Source organism: Clinocottus analis, unplaced genomic scaffold (genome assembly GCF_023055335.1).
Source record: "Clinocottus analis isolate CAN_PGR_092001 unplaced genomic scaffold, fCliAna1.0.p SCAF_24, whole genome shotgun sequence".
Classification (NCBI taxonomy): Eukaryota; Metazoa; Chordata; class Actinopteri; order Perciformes; family Cottidae; genus Clinocottus; species Clinocottus analis.
In genome coordinates this window covers 7598169-7610192 of record NW_027175976.1, presented here as the reverse complement: position 1 = coordinate 7610192, position 12024 = coordinate 7598169, and the positions used below count along the sequence as shown (strand labels likewise).

General features: G+C 48.5%; 1 protein-coding gene across 4 annotated transcripts in view; it reads right to left on the bottom strand.

The window, feature by feature from the left end:
- Positions 1–12024, bottom strand: part of LOC137793872 (FERM, ARHGEF and pleckstrin domain-containing protein 1-like) — a 39952-nt gene that overhangs the window by 21916 nt on the left and 6012 nt on the right. Inside the window, exon 1 of one of the 4 annotated variants that reach the window (XM_068590278.1) lies at positions 6752–7326. The exons of the other annotated variants lie outside the window; for them this stretch is intronic. The gene's annotated coding sequence lies outside the window, so the exon portion shown is untranslated. Of the gene's footprint in view, positions 1–6751; positions 7327–12024 lie in introns of those variants that run through there. 4 annotated transcript variants of the gene reach the window in all.

The window sequence follows — 12024 nt, the reverse complement described above, 5'->3', positions numbered from 1 at the left end:
AAAGCTAACCCACATTCGAGGGGAGAAGCAGGATGAGAAACTAAAAACACTCTCATCCTGTTCGAGGCCACGTGAACGGCCTGAAGAAGAGGAGTCTGAATACTGGCTAGCCTCCGACCTTTCACTCACAGGTACAGTTTCCTGTTATTGGGAGATGATACCTGCACGTTTTCTCTTAGATTGCTTGGTTCCTAATACAAAGTGAGCGCACTTCCCGGCACGCGATCGCCAGAGTCTTAAATGGTCAAGATCTAAAAAGGTCAAAGATTCTCCGGATGTGGAAAGGGATGCCGTTTATCTCTTCCATGGGAAAGTTGTGTTTGGATGAGTCAGCGCTCTTCTTTCTGCCCTTTTATGACATTTCTAGAAGATAAAAAACAGCCCTGGAAATGGAAAACGGAGCAAAATCTGGATTTGACTCAGACATTTTAAGTAACAAACGTCGACGTGTTACAATCTAAACTTTCCCACTGAAATTCCTGACAGTGCGTGACTGTAATAGGTACTTTGGGTTTGTTTGTTCAGGGTGTAAACTAAAAGAAAAGAAGCGGAGCCAATGCTGCTTACGAAACTGAAGTGGCCCTGAACGCAGCAGCCTGCTCTTAATGACCTCGGCTCCAGTTCCAGCAGAGGAAATGGCCAGCGGGCCGAGGTCAACCGTGATAAATATAGGTCTCGTTTAAGATAAAACGGCAGAATAAAAGATTGGGCTCTGTGTTGCACTTCCTGGTAAAACAACCTCAGGAGCGAGCATCGCCTACAAGTTCTTAGTTTTGAGAGTTTTATGATCTAAAAATAACGGTTTCAGCTGAGCAGAGAGAACCGAGGGCCTTTCAGTTGGGATCACAATCCCTTCATTCAGTACCTCATCAGCGCGCCAAACACACACTCGCACACACACACGGTTTCATCACGGGTGCTCTGCAAACGCAGACATATTGAGCACTTGCTCTGTAGCGCATTGCACACACAGAGTGACACATTCATTGGCATGTGTGCTTGCGTGCAGACACACAATTAAAGAGTCCCAAAAAAAAAAAAAAAAAAAAAAAGCCTATCGAAGTCAGATTTTCCTGCTGCAGCTCTGGACTGCAAAAGCCGCCAGGGTCGTGTCCTTAAAGGCAGGGTCCGGTTTCACACAGCTGTCCCCTTCGGAGCCTCACGCCGACATGAAGCTCGTCTTTAAAAAAAAATAAAATAGATAATTAGAAGGCGAGCGGGTCCTGCAGTGAGTCGTTTGTTCATACATCGGTGGAGTCTGGCTTCGAGCCCGGCAGCCGTCACCCAAGCTGAAAAAATACTTCCAAGCTGAGCGAAATAGATCCAGACATGGGAAAGGAAGCCAGCGTGTCTGTCTGCGATGCATGTTTCCAGTGCGTGCTGATTAAAAGGCATGTTTGTGACACATTTGTACTCAAATCGGGCAGCATAATGGTAGTTTTTTTTCCCCGCGAGGCTCTCGGCAGCTGCGGCGACTGCTTCCTCTTTATGTTACGTTTCATAAAAGTGACTCAGGGCCTTTCCGAGACTCAAATTACAGTGCTGCTCCTGAAACAAAATGCGTGTTAGGGGCGCGCTTGTGTGTCACAAAAGAGTGTAAAAATACCCACTACAGTCAGCCGGGCACGGGGTTAGTGGTAGGACCCACGCAGCCAGAAGACAAAAGCCCAAATTTATGTTGAATGTGTCTCATTTGCTCCCTGGTCTGGTGTCCAGGCTGCACTTAAACCCGTTGGGGGGCGGGAACACTTGCCAGTGAGACGTCCACGTGCCAGTCATCCTGTAACCACGAAGTTGCCGGTTCGATCCTCAGTCTCCCAATAGTCTCCCTGCCAATCACACCCTCGCTAAGTCGTCACCCGGCTGCAAACGCACCCAGAAGATTCAGTCACCAAGCTCCCTCTCCTCCTACTTCCTAATCCGAGACCCGTCTCCTGCTGAAAGCTCGGCGTCTGCGACGCCGTATTTCAAAGTAATCGCTCTCCCCTATCCGGCCATCCAGTCGCCTTCGGCCCCTCGGGGCCTATAGCGAAGACGACCTTCGTACCGTCTTTATTCTCTCCCATTGTGACCGTTTCTCTGTGGCCTTTGTGTAACGGATGAATAGCTAATGAAAACGCATCAATTATACTAAGAGGCCTCTCTATCTTTGTCCAAAGCAAGTTAGTAAAACGGTCACACCCGTAGTCTGTGTGTCCTCAACCCAAAGTACAGTCTGGAGCTCCCATTCGCTCAAAGCACATCAGTCTCCCATCTCAGAGCGGACATATTTTACCTATTCATCGTTGTGTTTATCTTGCAGTATTTTCCGTCACCCTCCCTTTCTTCGGATGCCGTCTTCGCCTGCAAACTCCGGCCAAGACAAATACTCTCACCATCTGCCGCGGCGTGCCGAGGGTTTAAAGAGAGCCCCGCGGCGTCACGAGTGCAAATGACCTATGAAATTTGGACGATGTGGTCCACGGCAAGAATTACGAGGACATCCTTTCACGTGTCGGGGCTTATCGAGCTTTCCGGAAATGAAACTCGAGATATCTCACCGCCCTCGCAGATTTGTGATTTCCACAACAAGAAATAAAAGACTGGAGGCAAACTGACGCGAAGTGAGGGGGATGTTTGAAAAGGTACCTCTCTGTCATCCTGCACTCAGGCTAATGTCAACATGGATGGAAACCAGATGGCGGAGACTGATGATAAGAACTCTCCACGGGGGGAGAAGAAAAAAAAACACCTCAAAAGCTGCTCAGTGTCTCGCTTCAGTCCCTCGCTGTGAATTCCAGCCGGGATCGTTGTCAGGAAGACGAGCGAAGAACACGGTTATTACTTGCAGTGGCCCAAAGACTGAACTCTCTGGCTTTCAAACCGGCTTTCATGACTTGAAGGTTATGTGACGAGGAGAGAGAAGCGAGGGACGTGGGAAGAGATGGAAATCACCTGAACCTCAAGTCGACTGCTGTCTGGCTGCGGTCTGTGCGTAGGAAGCAGTAATTTGAGCCGTGAATCTCTACAGTTCTTCTATATTCTCATGGTCGACGTCATCGTGAAAGTGTGCGCCGCGTCCCTCTGCTAAGCTGCAGGTCTACAGGCCAAAAAAACAACAACAAGGAACTCCTTTTTCAAGAGAGTCTTCTTGAGTTTCTTTCCACTGTATCCGTTAGTATGCGCAGGACCACTTTGTGCTATTCAAAAGACCGTTTCCTTGAGGAGTGGTTCCCCCAAGGCTGAACATAATGAGTCTCTGCCATGTTTAATAGTCTATACACATGAGCAATCTTCTAAAAAAAAAAAAAAAAAAGGACTGCGCAAAAGCAGTCCCTTAAATCTGGTTTAGTAGTGTCGTGGTAAAGTCATTGTCAGAGCGCTAGTTCTTCAGCTTCATGGGATGTCGAGAAGACGAATCACAAAGATCCCCCGCTGCTGATCACCATCCCCACTGGGTTTGAGTTTTCCTTAAAGGCCGTTGGCGTCGGGGGGATTCTGAGCTATTTAGCAAAGGGACAGGTTGTTTTTTTTGTATTGCTTGCGAAACACTTGTGGTGCCTGTGCCGCAGTCGGCACCACCCTCGCTATGAGGATAGAGAACTTCCCCTCGAGGGAAAGAAAAAGAGTAAAAACATACCGGTGGACAGCAGGACAGCTGGGAGAGGCTTCCTCCCTCCTCCACCGTCCACCAATCACGTCCTCTCGCTCAGATTAGGTTAAACGGCTTAACCCACTGGCAAGACGTCAGAGCCGGCTCCTCCACGCTACCAGAAGGGAGAGGCCTCTGGGTTCACACAGATGGACAGACACACACACACACACACACAGACACAACACACACACATACATACATACATGTGCCGAACTGGACTGTTGAATAAACAGCATGTTGGCAAAATACCGGCTAGCATTGTCAGCAAGGCACTGTGGGAAATCAAACTGGCGGCACCCCTGATGGGGGGAAGATGGAAATGCCTACAGGGTACAATGAAGACAACAGTGTGTGTGTGTGTGTGTGTGTGTGTGTGTGTCAACCCACTTGAGGCAGACAATTAAATCAAGCAGCAGATGGGAACACATGCACGATCTTGTACCATTAAAAAAAAAAGCAATTGCCGTCTCGTGTAGGACGGTGGTGGGTACGTGTGTAGTCCGCCTCGCGCTATAATGAGGTCTGCAAATCTGGCAACAGGGTTGCTTTGTTTCCTAAACAGCCTCCGGCGCTCCTCCGAGACACCGGCTGATGAAATGGAAGCTCTTCTTTGACAGTAGGCGTGCACACCTGTAGCTGAACACACTTTGTGTGCCAAAGATCTGTCGCTATTCGTTATGGAAGACGGCCCTGCTGCCGAGCATGCGTGTCCCACATATCCGGCATTCTGAGATTATCCTTGAGATGATAACGCTTGATGCTCCTCCAAAGCGGAGGTTTTCCAACAGAGAGAGCCGGGGCAAAGGTAGAGTGCAAGGAGGGATTCAGGCTGCTCACTCATGGAAATCCATTGGTAGCAAGAGCAGCTAATAGCTAATTTGGCATACATTTAATGGTTAGATTTGTCAAAATAGAGGCTCAGGTTGTGCCCCACAGAATAACTGAATCCATAACAGCATTATATTCCCTGTTAATGTCCCCAAAGCATCATGGGATTTGTAGTTAGAAAACCTAGCGCATGATTGTACCCTAAAAAGTGAGACAAAATTAAAAAAATAAAAATAGGAATGACAGAATCCACACACACACACGCACACACACACACACACACACACACACACACACAAACACGCACACACACACGCTGTAGGTTCCTCACCCCGTTTAACCTCACAGCAGAGAACCGGCCATAAAAAGCCAGCCACAGATGCTAAAGCTTGGCATGTGTTATTGTTTGTGCACGCGTTGCATAAACAGATTATTTACAAGCCAAAAGAAGGGTGTGGAAACACAATTGAATAATCAACCAGAACTGCGGTAAACACGTGTGTGTATGTGTGTGTGTGTACGTGTGTACGTGTGTGTGTGTGTGTGTGTGTGTGTGTGTGTGTGTGTGTGTGTGTGTGTGTGTGTGTGTGTGTGTGGTGAAGGAGATGCCCGGATGATTTACGAGGAAGGAATCGCGGTTTTTAATTACCCCACAGACAAATATCTTGAGCGCAATTCAAAGTAGCATCAAAGCATGTCAATCAAATACACACATATTACCATAAACACCAATTTTACAATCTCTGCAGCGTCTCCACTTCAAATGAAATGTCCCCAAATAGCACGGATGTGTTAAAGAACTCACTCAATCAACTTGAGAGGAAGGAAAAAACACACACACACACACACACACACACACACACACACACACAAGTACAGCCAACGCCAGCAGAGCGATGACAGCGATTCATCTCTGGGACGCAACACTGGAAATTCCCAATTAGGGCTGTAAAGGGACAGTCCGCTCACTCGTCTGCAGTGAATTATGATGGAATGATGAGACTGAAGCAAGATGGCTTGACGGAGAGAAAGAGAGGAAAGGGAGCGAGAGGAAGACATACAAAAAGAAATAAGGTGGAGAGAGGGGTGAAAAGCTAAACTTCCTTTCCTCCCAAGCATCCCCTGGCAGGCCGCATTCCTCTGCTGGTTTCTCAGAGAACCGAACGGCTGGAGACTCAGCAGGGGAGACGCCATTGAATTCCACCGAGGCTTCTGGAAAACATCCAGAACGGAGACGAGGAGGGAGCTTAAGAAACACTTCGCCCATTGAAAGAGAACCCAGTGTAGCATGCTCCCAACACACACACACACACACACACACACACACACACACACACACACACACACACACACTCAACAGCAACCAACGGCTGAGGGGTGAAGTTACAGGGCCTGGTCCAGATTTGCGACAGAGGTGGAGGGAGGCCTTTCAGGAGCCATGGTTAACACTCATCAAGGGGGAGAAATCTCATTTCGGATACTGGAGCGGACCCTCGGGGTTTAAGCTGCTTTATAAACTCTTAGTGTGCCCACTTGTGCATTTATTTCCTCATCAGAAAAAGGACTGGTTCCCATCGTTAAATTCCAGTTTCATCCGAACTGCAATGGAAACCAACGGCACGAAAACACAAAAAAAAAAAAACAACTCGACCTCAATTGAACTCACCATTGATTTTATCGCCCACGCCGAGGGAAAAGCTTCACACAAACTACTACACAATATGTCATCGGGTGCAAATATACAGCCGGGGAGAGGAGCCAAACAAAACTGAACATATAGACCTGTCCACTGCACCTCCCCTCACGGCCTCGCTCCATGAAATTAGTTTGTAGTTTAATTTAACGCACTGGGAGTTATCTGATAAGGAAAAACAGGAGCGCTGGCTGAAGATGTATCTCTACTCTTTTCTAACTTTGTTTCTGTAAATAGGAGCTCTGAATGACTGCTGGCTACCATCCAGCCCGTCAGCTCGCGATGACGAATATTACCACCGGCGGCGGCGTCGTGCTTTAAAAACCTCAACGTCGAGGTGTTGCCACGCCAAACTGGATCAACGGTTTCAAAAGACGAGGAGGCGGAGATATTATCTTCGCACGTCACGAACCAAAATCAAAGGAATTGATGAATATCCCACCTGTAGGAGCGGAACGACACGACAAACGAGCGGTGCAAATCCATCTCGACAGCCACAGAAACTACAATTTGGTGTGTGTGTGTGTGTGTGTGTGGTTTTCTTTTTTTTTTAGGGGGGTCTTTTTAGCGTAGCACAGTGAAACAGAGGTGATTACCCTAAATGGGGCCCAGCTCTTCCACTGTTGGCTCGGCTAGGCCTCCTCACTGGGGACCTCATTCACTGCAATTACAAAGGAAATAAATAAATAAGGATCCCCCATCTGCGGCCAGTGTTCGCTCGCTCGCTGCCGGAGACGGATGTGTGCCTGTGTGCATCTTTCTCTCCTCCTCCCGACGCTGCAATCCCCCTCTTTCTGCAACACAGTGAGCGGAACAGCACGTCGCTCATTCGTCCCTCAGCGGGGGGCCCCCTTCACTTATTTCCTGCTGCCTTTCGGGAACAATCCCCCCAGTAATTGTTTCTCCGTCAGCGCTGGTCTTCCCCTCACTTAGCAATAATGTCTCTGTCTCGGAGGCGGCTCCGTCTGCGGCCCCGTCTTTGAACTCGCCGCGTCTCTGAAACGCTCCCACGTGGCTCCCACCTTAACGAGGCAAAGCGCACGCTTCTGCCGGAGCGCTACAACAGCGGCGCTGCGCCTCCGGGTCCGCGTCTCGCGCCGATCCATCCCACGGACGGCCGGGCCGTCATCGCCTCTTTTGGGGGCGTGACACCTCGTCGGGTAAGCTTTTCCGTTCGCTGCGCGGAGAGGTCAAACTGCGGGGGTCGGCGACGGATGGAAAAATACGGATTGGAAGTAGCAGAGAGAGAGAGAGAGAGAGAGAGAGCGAGAGAGAGGAGTCGGTCCAGTCAGAAGCTCTCGGACCACAGGAATGAGACGGCCAGGGCCAAACATTACATAATGCAGCACCGAGACTCTGCACGCAAGCATCCAAATGGTTCTCACACGTGGGGTGGAGACGTCACGAAGAGGCCGAGAACATGCAATTTGAAATAAATATTACACTATACACACACACACGATACATTGATTTGCACCACCTCCATCAGAAGCCACTGCTACATATACCCTACAGGAGGAAACACGTGTGTATGTACTGCACGATTGATGGAACATAAGATGGCTGGATTTTGAAAAGAAGCGTCCCAAAACAGGAAACCGGAGTTGCCGTTTCAAAATAAAAGCAGGTAGGAACAGGAGCTTAAGAGGGGCTCTTGGGGGCGGCTGGAATTTTTCAAATAAAAGCCCAACAGGACTGCCGGGCCAAGAGTTGATAAACCATGACTAACCGATTGTGGTTCGGGGAGGTTCGCGGGACCTCAAAATGGCCCCGCGGGCCAGAAAAGACCGAGAATGCACGATGTACAAATAGTCAGTGGTGCGATTCATTGCTGGAGGAGGATGAATCACACATTGAACGAATAAAAACTCAATGGCTTATTCAGCCTCGTTCATTCCTTGTCCCCATCAATGAGACATTCATAAAAGGGCAGGATATTACATCAGCGCCGCTCATCAAATATTTAGTTTAATTGGCCTGGAATTAACTCGTCTTAAAGAGTCAGCAGGTCGGAGCATGCGCCGCACACCGTATGCACGTTCACACACACTGGCCTATGAACTCACATATGCGTGTAGCGTGTTTTATATGGCCCTGGTGAGCACATATAAACAGCGTCAGGATGAGGTTTAGCATGTTACGGTGTTGGATCGGGCGGGCGGGGGGGGCTTCGACACACACACGCAGTCGGCCCCTGCGGACGGTGATGGACGAGGGCTGCTGCCAAAGCTACTGTTAGTCCTGTAAGCGCTCCAAGAGAGCAGGGGGAGAGGGGATTATTTGGAGGATCAGAAGCAAAGGTTTGGAGAGGGGATGGTTGGAAGGAGAGAGAGAAGGGAAGAAAAAGACGGAGGTCGTAAACTGGCAGAGATCACAAAGCCGGTGTTTGAGCCTCACCCCTGAAATAACTACATTTTACTATCCCTAAACATCACCTTGGCTCTGCCCACACACCCAAACCACTTCAACTTGACTACCGGGACCCCTGCCAGCTTCGCGAGTCAGAGAGAAACACAATCATCGGAGTTTGGCTCCAAGTTTCTCTCATCACTTTGCACTCGTGTGTCTCTCTCTTCTCTCTCCAGTGGATGTATCACAGGAAATTCAAATCCATAAAAAAAAAAAGAAAAGAAAATGGTGAAAATAACTGGATCCCAGCAGAGTTTAACACGCTTCAGGGCAAAATACTGCAGCAGAGGACACATTCAATGTGCTGATTCGAGCCCACTCTTGTAAAGAAACTAGTTCTCGAACCGAAAGTTAAACAAATAACAAATGGGAGGCAGCATTTGAAATTACTTTCCTCTGCTTGTTAGGGCTAAATAACCGAGGCTTCGGGCGGTGGAAGCACAACACCGAGGCAGCGATGTCTCATCACAGTTCACACGCACGATGGACGGATGGACTCTCTGACCCGCACATGCAGCCTGATCAAGAGGAAACCAACATTAAAAACAGAAGAAATAACAAGAAACATCCTGCCGTTGTAACATTTTCACTTTGTCCGTTTAAAACGGTGCGACTCGCTCGCCGCCTTCCCTTCATATCCTTCCACATGTGTCAATTCCCAACGCAGGCGACGGCACAAAGGCCCATCCATTTAAAATGTCAACTGCTCCCCATCGGCGCTACGGAGCGCGTGTGTGTGTGTGTGTGTCTGTGTGTGTGTTTGTGCATAATGCGGCTAGGGACTTGTAGCTCATTTATCTGAGGCCTCGGGGGACCGCTAGTCCATCACATGCCGTCGCCTATGAAGCGATTCCATCGCCCTAATCCCCACAACCCTCCCCCCTGTAGTCCTGCATCTTTTCCCCAGCTGGCTTTTTTTGTTTTTGTTTTAGTTGCACACACGGCATGTAAGGTGAAGAGCCACGCAGCAATCCAATCATGCAACAAAACCTGCACGGTGTTCTCATTGCATCTGAACAAGAACACCTAAAACACACACACACACACACACACACACACACACACACACACTCCCCGTCCGGGTTTGAAGCTTCGGACGTGAGAAAGTCAAGTCTTCATGTGTGGATGTGGTGGATGGTCTTGCAGGGATTAAGGTCAATAAGCATGCCGGACATGGAGAACATTCACCGATCACTCACTCACACTCACACACACACACACACACACACACACACAACTGATTGAAAGATGAAAGGACCCCAAACTGCCTCCATGTTGAGACTTAGTGAACCACAGCTGGCCTCATGGAGGACCACAGAGAGACCAGGGACACTGGTTCCAGTGTTCCCAGACAGATCCATTTGAAGGATACTTGTCTCATAACAGTCTCTCAGTACTTTACAACTTCTCAATGTGACACTAAACCCAGAGCCCATGCATTCCTAAAGAAGTACATCTTTAAACTGTTATTTTCTAAAGCCGTTGCAGAATTTGTTGCACAAGAAGGAGTCTGTTGGGGACTACTTTCTCCTGCGGATAAATACATGTTGTTCTGCTAAGTATTTAAAATACGCTTCAGGAGATCTCTGGCACAGATGAATAAGTTACTTTAGCGTTTGGATACAAAGACTTTTTTATGTATATATATATATGTAGATAAGATTTATCCTTCAGGTGATACAATCTTGCTCCTTCCAGTAAAAGGAATATATCTAAAATCGTTGTAAACCCTTTGAGAAACAGGTGCGACTTACATTAAAGTGCAGTTCCTTTCTTATCTTTTATTTATTCATCTTCTGCACCACACCGACCAAAATGGTTTCCTTTGGAAAATTCCCCTCAATCACTGGACGCTGTGAGCTCGTGATAAGCAGGAGGAAGCGGTACGGCGAGGGTAAATCATGCAGCCTTTCTATCTGACATCCAAGTAAACACTGCAGCTTAGATGGATTCAAACACGTTGGTGAAATCAAACCTCAACAGTGTCTCAATATGTACGTCTGTGGTCGATGCAGTCACATTTAAACTAGTAGAAGAATGCACAAAAAGGCAAAAAGGCTCCGTGCACGGTTTCACTGATACTGAAATACATCAGAACAGGTGAAACCAACTGAAAGCAAATGAGTAACATACATCGTCCATTAGTCACCCAGTATGTGCACACACACACACACACACACACACACACACACACACACACACACACACACACACACACACACACACACACACACACACACACACACTTCAATTATTCACCAGGTGAGAGTGAGCGAAGATGTTCTGCACTCATACACTCCTCTACCACACTGCCTGCTACCATTGCACATTAATAATAAAGTCTCCAGTGTGTGTGTGTGTGTGTGTGTGTGTGTGTGTGTGTGTGTGTGTGTGTGTGTGTGTGTGTGTGTGTGTGTGTGTGTGTGTGTGTGTGCGTGTGTGTGCGCGCCAATGGCTTGTCGTGATGTTTTATTAATGTTATGTGGACTCAAATAATGTACATTTTCTCGCCGCTCGCTCAAGTGAAAATGCCGGTAACTCGTGAACTGTCACTCATCAAACACTTCCCTATGTGCGATATGCAGAAGCTGAGTCGCCCGGTGTTTTCACCGCATGAGGGGGAAGGATTCGGTTGAAACGGTATTCGGGCTCTGTGCCTCTGAACTCTGCAGGATCTCCTTTTCATCTTGTGGATGAAGAGAAGAGAGTCCGTCCAGAAGCCAGAGGAAATGCAGCCGAGTTTAAAAACAGCAGAAACGTCACGAGCACAGAGACGTTCTGGGGATGACTGTCTGAGCCCTCAATGTGGGGAAAAAAAAGGGTCCAAGACACTTTATTGAAGACGCATGTTGCGCCAGAAGGTTTTCGATAGGAGTTGAATTGTTGCACGAGCCGCCAAACAACATTAAAGTGTAAAGAAATGTGCCCGTTATTCGCGCGGCCCCCTGGCTGAGGCTCCGAGATAACGGCTAACGAGCCAGCCGTCCACGTTTACCTCTCGATAGAGGGCCAACGCCAGCTTATCTCTCGATTCACGCGTTAGACTCCACCCGCTGCACAAATACACCGGCGGGCACCGTGCCGGGAAAGACAATGGCTCCCATATTTCATTGCGTCCGCGATAAGCACCGAAAAAACATGACGAGTCATTAATTTGGTTGATTCACTCTCGATGCGTTTCTCCGAAAAAACTCCAACACCGCTTTCTTCCTCTTAACCCTCGTATCCTTACACCCGGCTCCATCCCCCCCTTCATTTTTATTCCCGGCCCAGTCTGCCGGCTCCCTTTTCGCTCGTGGAGCAGCAGCCAAACAATCTCAGAGTGCAGTATTAGTATTTCGTGGTCAAGCCGCTGCTGTCAGCTGATGCGCTCTGCTCTCCAGCGGTGTGACGACGTTCCACAGAGATAGGACATTTCATTTGTGTGTGTGTGGAGAACCACAAGCTTGGTGCTCTTACG